The 16,391-nt window shown below is 48.4% G+C and overlaps 1 protein-coding gene across 2 annotated transcripts in view; it reads left to right on the top strand.

Moving 5' to 3' along the window:
- Positions 1-16,391, top strand: part of CA12 (carbonic anhydrase 12) — a 62,741-nt gene that overhangs the window by 9,030 nt on the left and 37,320 nt on the right. The window lies entirely within an intron of this gene.

Here is a 16,391-nt window from a genome sequence, read left to right as displayed (position 1 = left end):
GTAAAAGAGGAATGGTTATCTTAAATGGAGAGACAGGGATGTCAAGGGTGTGCAAAAGGGTTTTGAGATAAGCAGCTTGAAATAGGCTCAGCTCACGTGTGTGCAGTGAATGGGAACTGGTCATCAGCTGGAATAGGGGATGAGGGCCAAGCCCCAGGGTCCACGGGCAAGTACAGGGATATTAATAATGTCTTGTTTGGGACTGAGTGACAAGGGATATGCAAGAGAGACTGCTGTGCGGAGCAGGAGGGTGGAACTGGCCACATTGGCACAGGAGGGGTGGTGACAGGCAGGGAAGTCCATTACAACAGAGGAAGCAGAATCCAGAGAAAGATCTGACTTGGATTTTCTAGTTAGCCTTTAGATGTTTGCTAGCCCAAGAGGCTTAGAAAATTCCCTGAGCTAATCAGTTAGTTGCCTCCAGGCCAAGGTCTCCTGGCCTCTAGCACTGCAAGGCTCCATCACTGCTAACATCCCTTACTTACTTATTATGTGCAAAGCACATTGCTAAGTGGGTGGATAATTAGAAGCGTAGGCTGGTAGGCTGTGGTCTGTAGCTGGAATTACTTAAAGCTCACAATTCAAAGCAGAATATAATAGGTAATAAAAGCAGATAACAAGTAAACGGTTGAGTGCTGTGATGGTTCAGAGAAGAAGAATGCTAGGACCGGATGGTTAAGAAAAACTTCCTGAAGGAAGAGGGCTTTCACGTGGACCTTGGGGGATGGGGAGGATTCAGTATGGCCAGAAGGAAGTGCTACTGGCCAAGTTGATGATGGTGTCACATGAGTGGAGGCAAGAAAGAGCAAGATGGCATTTGAGGGAAGACATACAGAGATGTTGTTACGGGGGGAGGGATAGACTGTCAGAAAGATAAGGTGGGTCCAACAGGGGAGCATGGAGGAGGAGGCCAGTCTTTCCCACTTTGTCTCATGGATGGAGGGGTGGGGTTGGGGGTAATCTGTGTTTTAAGGAGAGTCGGGGGTGATAAGGGGTGCAAGAGAAAAAATAGGAGAGAGGCAGGAAGACATTTGGCCCTTGAAGAAACACCATTCTGTGTCTTAATGTCCAGTTTAAAGTGATGGCAGTAACAGGGCAGGGCAGGGCGGGGCAAGAGCCCTGTCGAAGGAGGAATCCACAGAGTCTGGGTATCAGCCCGCCCACCTCACCCCTCCGGGCGGAGGTGGCGTGTGGGAGGAGACAGGAGCAGGGCAGGCGCGGAAAGAAGCAGGGACCTGAGGTCTGCACCTCATTCCATATGGTCTGGTGTGAACCCTCGGGGTCTCGCTTTCTTCCCACCTGTGACTTGGGGAAGGGATTGTTTGACCAGTGTTCCTCAAGCTATGGCTTGGGGTCACCTGCATCAGAATCACCTGGAATGCCTTCCAGATATGCAGATTTCTGGGCCTCAGCCTGGACCTGGGGGAGGGAGGGAACCTGAAAAACGTGTCTATTTCAGGTGATCCTTAGGCAATCTGTTAGAGAACCTCTGACCGGATGATTCCCAAGACCTCTCTAGCCTGAGTCAGAGGAAACCTGCCCCACCTCTTCTCCTGGCTTCCCAGGTAGAGTGGAGACACCACTCACATCTCTCCGGGGCTCCCTGCCTCTGTAGGACAGCCTACAGAGTGGAGCGAGGAAGTCATGGAGAGCAGAGAGACACCATGTCAAGAGGCAGAGGAGGAAAATCTTACTGCCGTTTAGGCATGACATGGGGCTCCCTGGGGAGGGCCTCTGTACACCCACATCGACTAATCCAGAAGCATTTCTTCCTGGCCCCTTGTGCTGGCCAGCCCTCTGTCCCTCCTACCCCAGACAGTTAGGGTGGCTCTTTGCTGAGGGAGCAGAGGGCAGAGTCTAAGGATGCAAGACATGCATGGGGGTGAGCACAGAGGCAAACCTGGCTTTTTATTAGTGAAGTGAGCACACACGTGATGTGGAGTCAAGTCAGTGGGGGCCCATGAAAGAGGCCGGATGGAGGATAGGTAAGGAGGCAAACAGGTCCAGGCTGGCAGCTGGCATCAGTGTTCACAGTCACACAGGTAAACAGAGAGCCTGGCATAGATGCCCGGGGGAAATCGTTTCCAAACAACACGGGCTGCACCGAATGGGGCAAGTCCAACCCGAGGCCGCGTGCTGGTTTTCCCAGGGTGCAGACCTCAGCTACTTTGCACGTAGATGCCGCTGAGTCATCCTGCTCTGCGGGCCTCCGGCTGCCAGGAACACATGGTAGGACTTCTAGAAGCACATGGAAAGGGAATTTGAGCCCCTTCCCCCTCCACACTGAGTCACTGGACTGACCTCCTCGATGGCCTCCTGGAGACAGGAGGACCATCTGACAGCCATGGTGGGGCCAACCCTGCCCCAGGTGTCCCTCCTGGGGGGATTGGAGCGGCACCGGGTATGTGTTGGCATGTGCTGAGTCAGTGCCCTGCCCCCTGCAGTCAGTCCCAACTTGATCCTGCTGAGCCACCAACTCTGAAATGGAGGGCAACTGCAAGTCAGGCTGACTCACGAGGGGAGGCTGGACTCCAGCCTGTTCAAGGGCTGTTAGAAAGCAGAATAGGGGTGCCCTTGGCTGTGGAGGTGATTGAAAGAAGGGGGTACTGGTCACCTTCAGTTCCTTGGTGTGGGTGCTGTTTTCAGTGTGTGAAAAGCCATCAAGCTTACTTATGATACATGCACTTTTCTGTATGTACATTATATTCAATAAAAGAGTTAAATTCCAGCTGGGTGGGAGAGTCATCCTTACCCGGATAGAGTTTTCAGCCCTCCCACAAGAAACAACCAAAAAACCCTCAGTGTGTTCAAAACAACAGAGCAACTGAAAGGAATGACTGTAAGAAACTAACGAGCCAAGAACACATCATGTGAACAGAGAACAGACCTGGGCTCCATCCCTGAGGATGCCAGACACTGCTCTGATGGTCCTCCAATATGAGTAGTTCAGAAACAGACGAACGCCACTGTTCCTACTTGGGAGAAATAAGACAAACCTTCACAGCTTCCCAGGTGGCGCTCATGGTAAAGAACCCACCTGCCAATGCAGGAGATGTAAGAGACGTGGGTTCAGTCCCTGGGTCGGGAAGATCCCCTGGTAAAGGAAATGGCAACCCACTCCAGTATTCTTGCCTGGAGAATCCCATGGACAGAGGAGCCTGGCGGGCTACAGTCCATGGGGTTGCAAAGAGTCAGACACAACTGAGTGACTTAGCATGTATGCACATCATGGGAGATGGGATGTAAGGGGAAGAGGAGGTCAAGCCCCCATCCTGGCAAGTGAGCAAGCCCCATTTCACCCCAAGTTAGGGCCCTGAGGGGCATATTCACCAGGCCAGCCCCTCCATTCCGGAGTGGGGACTCTGGAAAGATGGCAGCTTAGCCTGGGGGTGCCAGGCACCGGGCTCTTAGGCACTCCTGCCCAGCTTCTTGGCCCAAGGCAGGACTCCCATGACCAGGCACTGCCACCACATTCCTCAAGCTGCTCTCCTCTCTCGCAGACAACAGATGCTTTATCTTAAAGGATTTCCTTTGGGAATTTGGAATGGCTCCTCCATCAGGGTGAACCTCATTGGTTCTTCAGGCTCCCACCTCCATGCCTCTTCTGTCCTAAATCCGCTGGAATATTTGGTTGCTACAGTCAAACTATCCCTGGGATTTAGGACATTTTTCCTGAGCTAGAACTAGACATGGGACACATGCAAGGAAGCTAGAGGAAGAACTCTTTCCTTTCTCTTCTTTAGTAGTGGTTAAAGATACCATTGGAGAAGGCAATGGCACCCCACTCCAGTACTCTTGCCTGGAAAATCCCATGGACAGAGGAACCTGGTAGGCTGCAGTCCATGGGGTCGCTGAGTCGGACACGACTGAGCGACTTCACTTTCACTTTTCACTTTCCTGCATTGGAGAAGGAAATGGCAACCCACTCCAGTGTTCTTGCCTGGAGAATCCCAGGGACGGGGAAGCCTGGTGTGCTTCCGTCTCTGGGGTCGCACAGAGTCGGACACGACTGAAGCGACTTAGCAGCAGCAGCAGCAGCAGCAGCAAAGATACCATGTGACTTCATGATCAAAGGCAATATGAAAAACAGACTAAGAGCTAGCTAGCAGGAAGCTGCTACACAGGGAGCTCAGCCCATGCTCTGTGATGACCTAGAGGGGTGGGGGTTTGGGAGTCTCAAGAGGGAGGGGATAAACATATACATGGAGGTGATTCTTGTTGTTGTACAGCAGAAAACAACACAACATTGTAAAGCGATTGTAATCCAATTAAAAATAAATGAAAAAAAAAAAAGACTATCACTTAGAGCTAAAGGGAGAACTTAAAACAGAAGTTATGGAACACATGCAATTAAAAGGCTGATTTCATTAAGGAGAATTCTTATCTATACCAAAGGTAGAGCCTGGCCAACTCACAGAATCCCAATGCCTTCTCCCCCATTCCCACTGCCAACCTGAGGATGAATGACAAGAGGCACAAAGCACTCTTAAGGGAGAGAGAACCAGAAGGGCCACAACATGTTTTTCATACCAGGAAACTGAATCGCTATGCCTGCATCTTGGGGGTTTCCCTTGAGGCTTAGCAATCCAACCCACTATGATTTATTCATTAAATCTGTGCTATAGTTCCAGTTACTTCTAGAAGTTGTGACATCCAGGGTTTGCCTGGATGTGCTGTGGTCCACCCGTTCGTCATTTCTCATCTTTCCTGAGTTACAGAATTGAGGTCTGTGTGTTCTGGGTGCCTGCATTTTCGTGTCCACAGCTGGCCTCACCAACTGGGTGAAAAGACAAGGAAGCTAGCATTTGTTCCTAAAGGTGGGGGTGGTGTCGTGGGGGTAGGGGGGTGGTGGTGAGGGGCAGGGGAGGCAGAAAACCAGGAGGAAGAAGAAGAAAGTGTACAACGCGCAGAACCAGGCAGACCTTCTGGAGATCGCAGCTTGGCCACTTTCTGGGTGAGTGGCCTTAGGAAAGTAACTTGACCTCCCTGGACCGTGGTTTTCTCAACTACAAGATGGGAGTCATAACACCATCTACCTCAGTGGCACCGGCATGGGGCAGCATCAGCATCCCCTGGGGCTCTGGATGCTCTTCCCAGACACTCCGAACTGCAAGTGAAACTCACAGGAGGAGTCTGGGAGAAAAAACGCAAACACTTCACCTCCGGTCCTTTAGCAGCAAGGAAAGTACCATGTATGACTGTTAGAAACTCAAGTTCTCCGGCCCATACCAGATTTACTTCCAAATCAGAAACTCTGGGGCTGGGCCCAGCCCTCTGCTTTAATAAGTCCACCAGGTGATGCTGATGCACCCTCGAGTTTGAGAATCTGTTCCTCCCAAGCTGTGGTGAGGATGCAGTAAGATAATGCACGGAAATGGGCTTGCAGTGTGTGGTGCTCAGTGTGCACGCAGTGGGGCCAGTCACCTTCTTCCCCTTCGTGTCATGGGGTTATGGTGGAATTCTACTAGCTAATCGGTGGGTAACTGCCTTGTCAAGTCTACAAGACCAAACAAACGTGAGAGGTAGATCTTAGAAAGGATCTACCTCTTCATGCTTTTCTGAATTGCCTAAGTTTCTATGGGTGAGGAGGATCCCTTTTAAATTTTTATTATTATTTTCTTAGCTCATTCTTCAGCTTTACTGAGGTGTAATTGGCAAAAACTGTGTATATATTAAAGGTGTCCAATGTGAGTTTCATATATGTTGTGAAATGGTCACCACAATAAACCTAATTAGCACTCATCAGCTTACATAAGCATAAGCATTGTTTCAGCTCAGTCGTGTCCACCTCTCTGTGACTCCAAAGACTGTAGGTCGCCAAGCTCCTCTGTCCATGGGATTTCTCAGGCAAGAATACTGGAGTGGGTTGCCATTTCTTTCTCCAGAGCATCTTCCCGACTTGGGGGTCGAACACGCGTCTCCGTGGTCATTGCATTGCAGGCAGATTCTTTACCACTGCACCACCGGGGAAGCCCTACCTCACATAATTACTTTTTTTTTTTTTCATTCCGTACCTTCCTCCCCCGTGGCAACCACCTGTTTGTCCTCTGTATCTATGACTAGTTATTTTTTAGACTCTACATATGAGTAAAAACATACCACATTTGTCCTTCCCTGTCTGACTTGTTATCTGTCTCAGCATACTACCTTCTTAAAAAAAAGAAGTGCCACTTAGTCATGTCTGACTGTTTGTGACCCATGGACTATAGCTCGCCAAGTTCCTCTGTCTATGGAATTCTCCAGGCAAGAATACTCTGCTGCTGCTGCTGCTGCTAAGTCGCTTCAGTTGTGTCCGACTCTGTGCGACCCCATAGACGTCAGCCCACCAGGCTCCCCCGTCCCTGGGATTCTCCAGGCAAGAATACTAGAGTGGGTTACCATTTCCTTCTCCAATGCATGAAAGCAAAAAGTGAAAGTGAAGTCGCTTAGTCATGCCGGACTCTTAGCGACCCCATGGACTGCAGCCTACCAGGCTCCCCGTCCATGGGATTCTCCAGGCAAGAACACTGGAGTGGGGTGCCATTGCCTCCTCTGAAGAATATTCTAGGTTCATCCATATTCTGAAAAACAAAAGGAGTTTCCCTTGTGAGAAAAAAAGGCATTGAGCAAAAAACCCCCAAAGGTTCCAAGCTCTTGTCCCATGGGCTTCGCATGCCAGAAAGTTCTTCCCAGGCTTGTCCTTCAGACGAGTTACCCTGGCACTTTCCTGGCACCTGTGGGACAGATATCCAGTTCCATAGCCGTGGCCACCTCAGTCATGCAGCTTAAATCACTGGAGCATCCCTTGCTGCCCCGCCCAGAGAATGCACTCCTCCCCTTTGAGCCTCTGGGCTGAGCCCTGATTTCGGTTTAGGAGTGGAGTGGAGTGGAGCTGGGAAGAAATCTGGGGCTGGGCTACAGGGAATTCTGAGCTCCATAAGCCCAGCCCCATGCAGGTGCCCCCCCACACCTGGGGCAGAGACAGGCCTTGGAACTGTGGGGTGAGGGCTGCCTGGGAGGGGGTCCTGCCACGGGCTCTGTGGGGCCTCTTGCTGTGCTCAAACTTGCCCTTTCTGCTGCCTGCTGGTCTCAAGCCCCAGGCAGTCAGGTGAGGGCAGGGCACATCCCTCCAGCAGCCAGTTAAAGCCCTTGGCAGTCCATCCCCAGCATGAAGAGAGAGGGGAACAAGCGCCTGGGGTAAACCAGATCAGAAGAAAAGATTGAAAGCAAAAGGGCTGAATTCAGAGCAGATGCGTGAAGGTGCCCTGGGCAGAGAAGGTCTGGTTTTTCATGGAGAATGGATCCAAGATTGTTTCAGCAGGCTCCCACAGTCTCCTCAGAGGGAGCAAGGGCCCTCTCTCCTGCTCTGTTACTGTCTTCCTCTGCAAGGGCAGAGCGGGTGAAGGGCACAGGCACTACTGAGGCGCCCAAGAACACAGCCAGCCACGCCACATGGCCAGGAATGAGAGCCAGCACCTGCTCTGGACAAAGACTGTATTGTAGTGATTCTCAGATGCAACTTTTTTTTTACATTATAGCATCTCTGTAAGTGGGATATATTTTATAATCCATGGCATCTAGAAGCAATGAAATATGGTAGCTGTTCCACAAATACTCACCAGAGAAGTTCCCTGTTAGATGCTAAGAGCACAGAGAAAGGAGCTGAAATGATTTAATTTCCACAATTCAATAGTGAAACAGTGGAGGCAAGAAAATGTAAAACTAACGGTAGTATGCATAGCACAGAGGAATAATGCAAAATCATGTTAGATTTTGAACTCGAACTTCTTCCCATTTTCAGTCAAGCCACAGTTTACTTATATGCCTAAGTGGTATTAGATCAGTATGACAAATATTTTTAAGGAAAATAAGTTAGGTGCTTATCTTTTTTTTTTTTTTTTGGTCATACCACATGGCTTGTGGGATCTTAATTCCTTGACCAGGGATTGAACCACTCACAAGGTGGTGAGTGTACAGAGTCCAGGGAATTCTTATAGCTATGTGGGTTTTCTTTTTTTTAGTTAACAAAAGTATCCCTTTAAGGTACAAGTTTTCCAATGACCTGGCAAGTATTTGATTTTTGCCAACCAGGAAGGAACAAGTACGGGCTGCCACCTCCTTTTGTCCATAAAGGTTGCCTCACAACTGGTATAACTCTAAATAAAATAGTTCATTTAGCTCATTTTAGCTTTTTAAATGATTTTGCAATCATTAACTTGATACATACATCAGCTGCATGACTTCTGAGTGAATGGGAGGAGACCTATTCAGACCTCATAAGGACGCCTGTGGTTAGTTTCAGGGCAGTCATGATGCCCCCACCTCTGGGACAGTTGGCTCAGAAAGGGCTCCCTGGTTACGACCAGAGTGAGACTTGCTTACAGCAGGGAGTGGTGACACTGGTGAGTGGGGCCTGGGCTTTTGTAGTGAGGCCCCTGCTTGGCACCCCATCTTCTGGGAACTGCATGAGAAGTTGAGAAAGGAGGAAAGGTGACTCTGAAGGTTGTGGAACAAAGAAGTTTTGTAGCATGTCTGAGGCACTTGTGCAAATGGCTGTTTCCTCTTTTGGCTTTTGCCACCAGGAAGCCCAGAGGCAAATTGGTGATTCCAACTTGGGTAACTGCCCATTCTCCTATGATCCACAAATCTAAAGATTCTTCATGGATGATGCCCTTCTAGTTTGGATATTTTTTCTGATCCTGAACCAAAGTGTTATGCAAATAAATTTCTGGAATCATTATCTAGAAAGGACCAGAGAGTAATGGTACCCTACACATTCATCACTCTTATTCTGCGCTCTTCCATGGACACCATTATTTAGAAGGCTTAACAAATGAAATAATTAATTTTCCCCAATTGTTTTCTAAAATTTTTGTTCATATATTTATTTGGCTGCAACAGGTCTTTAGCTGTGGAATGTGACCTCTTAATTAGGTGAAGCATGTGGGATATATTAATAGTTCCCTGACCAGGGATTGAACCTACACCCCCTACGACGGGAGTGTGGAGTCATAGCCACTGAACCACCAGGGAAGCCCCTCCCACTGTTTTATTAATCAAAGACAGATCTGAAAACAAGCAAAGTTTTAAGTTAGCCCAAGAAAACTGATTTATATTTATTCCACAAACATTTATAAATATTAAATGCCAAGTATTAGACTAGATGCTGAGGAAATGATGAATAAGGTATGAATAAGACTGAAAGTCTGGAAGGAGACAGTAAATTAGATCAGTTCAGTTCAGTTCAGTTGCTCAATCGTGTCCGACTCTTTGTGACCCCATGAATCACAGCATGCCAGGCCTCCCTGTCCATCACCAACTCCTGGAGTTCACTCAGACTCACGTCCATGGAGTCAGTGATGCCATCCAGCCATCTCATCCTCTGTCGTCCCCTTCTCCTCCTGCCCCCAATCCCTCCCAGCATCAGAGTCTTTTCCAATGAGTCAACTCTTCGCATGAAGTGGCCAAAGTACTGGAGTTTCAGCTTTAGCATCATTCCTTCCAAAGAAATCCCAGGGCTGATCTCCTTCAGAACGGACTGGCTGGATCTCCTTGCAGTCCAAGGGACTCTCAAGAGGCTTCTCCAACACCACACTTCAAAAGCATCAATTCTTCAGCGCTCAGCCTTCTTCACAGTCCAATTCTCACATCCATACATGACCACAGGAAAAACCAAAGCCTTGACTAGACGGACCTTTGTCGGCAAAGTAATGTCTCTGCTTTTGAATATGCTATCTAGGTTGGTCATAACTTTCCTCCCAAGGAGTAAGCGTCTTTTAATTTCATGGCTGCAGTCACTATCTGCAGTGATTTTGGAGCCCCCAAAAATAAAGTCTGACACTGTTTCCACTGTTTCCCCATCTATTTCCCATGAAGTGATGGGACCGGATACCATGATCTTTGTTTTCTGAATGTTGAGCTTTAAGCCAACTTTTTCACTCTCCTCTTTCACTTTCATCAAGAGGCTTTTTAGTTCTTCTTCACTTTCTGCCATAAGGGTGGTGTCATCTGCATATCTGAGGTTATTGATATTTCTTTCAGCAATCTTGATTCCAGCTTGTGTTTCTTCCAGTCCAGCGTTTCTCATGATGTACTCTGCATATAAGTTAAATAAGCAGGGTGACAATATACAGCCTTGACGTACTCCTTTTCCTATTTGGAACCAGTCTGTTGTTCCATGTCCAGTTCTAACTGTTGCTTCCTGACCTGCATACAAATTTCTCAAGAGGCAGATCAGGTGGTCTGATATTCCCATCTCTTTCAGAATATTCCACAGTTTATTGTGATCCACACAGTCAAAGGCTTTGGCATAGTCAATAAAGCAGAAATAGATGTTTTTCTGGACTCTCTTGCTTTTTCCATGATCGGGCCTTACAATGCAGAGAGATGAAGCACAGAAGAGAGTGACTTTGCCTAGTGTCTTGGGAAAGAATCAGAGAAGGCTTCCTGGAGGAGGTGATGTCCAAGCTGAGGCCTGGAAGATATGTAAGAGCTAGCCAGGCAAAGGGAAGAGGTTAAAAAAGCTTTGGGGTGTAAGGGATCAACTAGGCTGGTAGGTCCAGGGAACCAACAAGGATCTCAGAGAGCAGGAAAGGAGCTGGGGAGATGGACCACAGAGTGAGGGGCTTATGAGCCGGCCGGAATTGGGACCTCACTCTGGAGATAGCAGGAGACAGATTGAGTATTTTGAGTAGAAAACTGAGAAAAGCATTTTAGAAGGGCCATCCTGGCTAGAGCATGGAGAGTAAATTGAGTGTGAGACACTGGAGGAAGTGGGGCCAGAGGGACACCGGAGTCTGAACCAAGGGAGGGACAATGGGGGTCCTGACCTATTGATATAACTCAGCCCGAAAGGTAGACACCTAATGTTGTCCTTGGTTGGAGCAGCCTGATTGTGGATGAGGGCTGGCCTCTGTCGGGCTGCGTGAAGTATTCAAATCAGCGTCCACTGTCATTGCTGCCCAAGTGGGACCCCAGTGGGGACCACTGATGCAGCCAAGCCCCACAATCATTTGCAGATGAGGCGACAAAAACTCAGAGCTGACAACTGGCCCAAGCATGAGCAACTGAGCAGAGACCGGAATCTGTGTCCTGATTTCGGTCTCGCGTATTTCCCCAGACATTTAGTGGATGCTCATTTTATGCCAGGCATTGTGTACTCTACATGACACATCACAACACTGAGCAAAAGGCACTGAGGAAATGCGGTGATTTTTCAACCAAGTAAATAATACAGACTTGCCAGAAACAAATTGTGCCAAAATAACTTGCTTTTCTTCTCTGTTATCAGTAAAAGGCTTAGCGGTTAAAGAAAACACAATAGACTTCAGACCCGTTGACATAAATAAACATTTGATACAGTTCCTTGTAACACACTCATGGGAAATGTAGATCAAAGACCAACGTGGTTGCTAGGAAAAAAAAAAAAATCAATATCCTCAAGTCATTGTTACTGTCGGCAGCACACAGCTGGGCGAGATGTCAGGGGTCCTCCAGGGGGCCCTAATGACCGTTTTCAGATTCTTCAGAGTAGAATGGACAGCTGAAGGAGTCAGAAAGATGAGTATTGGAAAGAAGAACAGGGAATAGATGCCAGGAGGAGAAAAGCAGGTCAAAGAGGGCGGGTGGAGTGGGGCAGAAAGTGCACCCAGTGAGGAACATCGAGTGAGCGCAGCCGCACTGCAAGGTGGCAGGGACCGAATGAGGAGAGCTGCTCGCTCCCCACCCCGCCCCGAGCTTAGTCCTGGTGACTCAGGAAAGAGGTGTAAACATGCATTTCCGCATGCACGCACACACCCACATTCGTGTGCATCTATCATACATTCTTAGATGTGTCCTTAGCCCACACTCAACCTCCATCTCCTGCACCCTGAACCTGGAGTGAGGCTCTCCACTGGTTTCTGAGCTACCGGAACGTGTGTTGACATCTCATTGCTCACAGCGGTGGTGGAGTGAGATCTTACAGCCTGCCCCTCACCCCTGGGTGCTTCTTTCTGGCAATTGCCCAAGAGCCTCCCAGCTCTCTCTCTTTTTAAATTGGAGTATAGCTGCTTTACAATGTTGTGTTAGTTTCTGCTGCACAGCAAAGTGAATCAGCTATATGTACACATATATCCCCTCCCTGTTGAGCCTCTCCTATTGCCCCATCCCAAGCCTCTAGGCTTTTTTTTAACCTTTTATTTCATATTGGGGTATAACCAATTAACAATGTGTGACAGTTTCAGGTGAACAGCGGAGGGACTCAGGGACCACCCAGTCCTGCATGTATCCATTCTCTCCCAAACCAGCTCTTAATGAGTCTCTTGGTGTATTGCCATCGGCAAGGCTGGAGTAGGAAAGGCCCCATTACTGAGTAAAACCTAACACAGAAGGTCTGTAGGGAAGACTGTGTGTGCAAAGATGCCTGGTCAGAAAACTCATTATGGGGAAAAAATTGAGAACTGCAGGAATTTAATGTTGTCCCTTCACTTAATTGTGTTGTAAGCATAGGTACCTCTTGGGTTAACAACCAAGTGCCCACTCTCCAGCTAAGGCTAATGTGCCAGGTTATCACTGGAAAATGTTTTCCTCCAAGGTAGTGTTTGAGCACAAACCTGCTGCAAGCAAGGCAGTGTTCGAGGGGTATGGGGTGAGAAGGAGCCCTTTCTTGTCTCAAGGAGAGTTATCTAGAAGGACATCAGCAGTGTGGGGAGTGACACCCCCCAGCAGGCTGCTTGGGCAGAGGCACAAAGCCCAGTCCAGGAGAGGAGCTGGAGATATACTTGTTGAGTGAATGAGGAAAGAATGGTTTGTTTCTCTCTTTGCTTTTGGCTCTGGGTGTCAGGGAAGGCACCAGGGAGAAGGTGGCACTTGATCTGGGATGGTAGGATTTCAGAGGTGAAACTGGTCTGAAATGAAATGCCACATCTCCATACATATCTCATTAGAAGTAAAAGGAGACATGCAGGGAGCCCTAGATTTGTTTTCCGGTGAGGTGAAAGGGTGAACTTGCTTTAAAAGGTTGAAAACAGCCCTTAAGGTAAAAAAAAAAAAAAAAAAAAGACTTGAGACTATTCCATTCAGAAGGGCCTGGGAAACAGCATGTCTTGGGAGTCCATCACAAATAGACATTGATCTTAAGCTACCACATTTATTCCTCCCAACAGCTCTGGGGTCCTGCCTGGTGGGTGTTACTGCATTCCTTTTGTAAGCAAGCTCAGGGAATCTAAGAGTTGTATTCAAGGCCACACAATCAGTAGGTGGTGGAGCTGTGACTGGCAGCTTGGTCAATGGCTCCAAAGCCCTTGACCTTCCTACTGAATTTCACACCCCTCTGGAAGGGAGATTTTGACACTTTTTTGGGGCTCCAAAATCACTGCAGATGGTGACTGCAGCCATGAAATTAAAAGACACTTGCTCCTTGGAAGAAAAGTTATGACCAACCTAGACAGCATATTAAAATGCAGAGACATTACTTTGCCAACAAAGATCCGTCTAGTCAAAGCTATGGTTTTTCCAGTAGTCATGTATGGATGTGAGAGTTGGACTATAAAGAAAGCTGAGCAGCGAAGAATTGATGCTTTTGAACTGTAGTGTTGGAGAAGGCTCTTGAGAGTCCCTTGGACAGCAAGGAGATCCAAGCAGTCAATCCTAAAGGAGATCAGTCCTGAATATTCATTGGAAGGACAGATGCTAAAGCTGAAACTCCCATACTTTGGCCACCTGATACAAAGAACTGACTCATTGGAAAAGACCCTGATGCTGGGAAAGATTGAAGGCAGGAGGAGAAGGGGACGACAGAGGATGAGATGGTTGGATGGCATCACCTACTCAATGGACATAAGTCTGAATAAACTCTAGGAGTTGGTGATGGACAGGGAGGCCTGGTGTGCTGCAGTCCATGGGGTCACAAAGAGTCAGACACGACCAAATGACTGAACTGAACTGGAAGGGAGACAGAAGTAGCCTGGATGAAGATCTTCAGGTTTGAGAAGCACCATCAAATGGCAAGTTTGAAACTGAGGGAGCAGCTTTAAATAACAGCAAGAGTGCTGTAGGTTAGATATCAGAATGTGAAAGCTGGTAGGTGAAGAATGGGCTCATAAAAGGTCAACACTGAGGGGCCAGTGAGCCTTCAGTTAGGTCAGGTTCCACCCTGGGGAGCTGCAGAAAACTCACATCTTTTATCAGATTCCCTCTTTTTGTTATTTCTAGATGCCCCCAGGAATGTTGACCAGGTCACAAATCCCTGCGCACTGCTGTTTCCCCCCTTTAGCTCTGGACTATCACCAGGGCTTATCTGCTGGTCATCTCTCACCACCTGATAACCACTGCCCAGGCTCTGGACCCTCCAAAGGCTATAGTGGGAGAGAATGTGAGGGTCAGGGTCAGTGGCAGCCTGGCTGGTTACTGGCACTGATTTGGGTCTCAGTCACCACATCTGCTAAATAACATACTGCCTCTGTCCTAGGCTTGTTATGCACTTTAATTAACACTTGCTAAGGTTGTAGAACAGTGGTTGGTGGACTGTGGCCCATGGGCTAAATCCAGTCCACCACTTGTTTTGTAAATAAAATTTTCTTGGAACACAGCTATACTCACCATTCACCTGTTTGCATATTCTCCATGGCTGCTTTTTTTTTTTTTTTAAACAACAGAGTTGTGTAGTAGCAGCAGAGACCATATAGCTCACAAAGCCTAAAATATCTGCTATCTGGCCTTTTGTAGGAAATGTTAGCCCACCTCTGATGCAGAATGGTGTCTGGCATGTAGAAAGTACTCATTAAATGGTCACTTAAAAAGGAAAAAACCTCACTAGGCCTTGGGGTTTAACAGAATTTGACTGAGGTCCTGGGGCAACACAAAGAGCCTCAAAGAAAAACCTAAAACAGGTGTGTCTGTCATCGGTGCTCCCCGAGGTCAACCACGATCCCTGACCCTGGGATCACCTACCACCAGTCCTGCCCTTCTGGCCTGGCCTGTGTTTCCTCTTTCCAGAGGCCAGGCCCCAGGATGACTGACAGCGAGAGTGCTTCATTCTGTTTAGAAAAACCTCCTCTGCAATATGTGATCTGCGTGGTCCAGGCAGGGCCATCACAATAGTCCAGGGCTTCTCAGCCTCTGCACTGCCGGCACTGGGGGCAGCGGGTTTCTTTGCAGGGGGCTGTCCCTTCACTGTACAGTGTTTAGTAGCATCTCCGGCCTGCCCATGTACCCACTGGATGCCAGCAGCATTTCCCCCTGTGATGACACCAAAAATGTCTCCAGATGTCACCAAACATCCCGAGGGGACAAAATCTCTTCTGCTGAGAACCACTGGCTTAGTCTGTAATAACATCACAGGTCAGGCACCAGACATTCCAGTCCAGGATAGCTAAATCCCTAGAAAAACAGTGCTCTTTGCAGGGGCACAGAACTGTTAAAGACGCATCCAATTTATATCACTGGATGGCTAGACAGAAGGCTTAGCATTTTGGCCTGAAGCACCAGCAATGGGCCTGTTACAGCTGGGGCTGCACTTTCACAGCAACACTGGGTAGTTACCTGCCTCAAGCCTGGGTCCCTAAGAGGGGGCTTGGCGAAGCGCCCTGTCCCATTACACGGGGAGGGTCTCCCCAAAGACAGATTTCTGATCCCTCTCCCAGATCATAGAAAATGCGTATGTACTCCCTGCTGGACCTGCTCTTTACCACATGCAGATTTTCCAGCTTCATCCATTTTATATCCTGCTCCTCCAAGTAATAAGAAGCTGCCAGAGGCTATAAAATAATAGGCTCTTCACTGATTCGCTTATTCTTTTACTGATCCTTAATGATGGACGTGAGTCTGAGTGAACTCCAGGAGTTGGTGATAGACAGGGAGGCCTGGCGTGCTGCGATTCACGGGGTCGCAAAGAGTAGGACACGACTGAGTGACTGAACTGAACTGAACTGAATGATTCCCTTTGCGGGCTGGTCACTGGGGATCAGAGACAGGCAGGACACAGCCATACCTTTCATGCACTGAGAGTTGGGAGAGCAGACACACAAACAGGTCACAACAACAGAGCAGATTAAGTCCTATGATAGTGTACACTGGCCCTGGGGACACAACGGTGGGGCAGAATTCCCGGATTTGGGGGGTGGTGACGTGGCTGTCAGGCTCGCCTGAGGAGCTGATTCTTGAAAGACAAAGGGAGGAGCAGGACAAGAGCATGCCTGTGAGTTTACACACATGGGATGCGGATGGCATTCCACTTCAGGCAACAGAGCTCCCAAACCAGACAAGAGTGTGGGGTGCAGTCAGAGACGCAGGATAGCAGCATGCTGGAGTGGTGGTGTGGGGAGAATATTCTCCCTGGGAGCAGAGGCTCTGACACCTTTTGCTCCAGACTATCTTTTCAAAGATGTTTATGTAGAAAATCATCTTGTAAGTTCGAGACAGTGTCTCCTCCC

The sequence above is a fragment of the Bos grunniens genome, chromosome 10, assembly GCF_055505025.1.
Source record: "Bos grunniens cultivar Pamir isolate PY7600 chromosome 10, Bosgru_T2T1.0, whole genome shotgun sequence".
NCBI classification, from domain to species: Eukaryota; Metazoa; Chordata; class Mammalia; order Artiodactyla; family Bovidae; genus Bos; species Bos grunniens.
The sequence above is the reverse complement of the archived record's forward strand: the minus strand, read 5'-3'. Positions and strand labels throughout refer to the sequence as shown.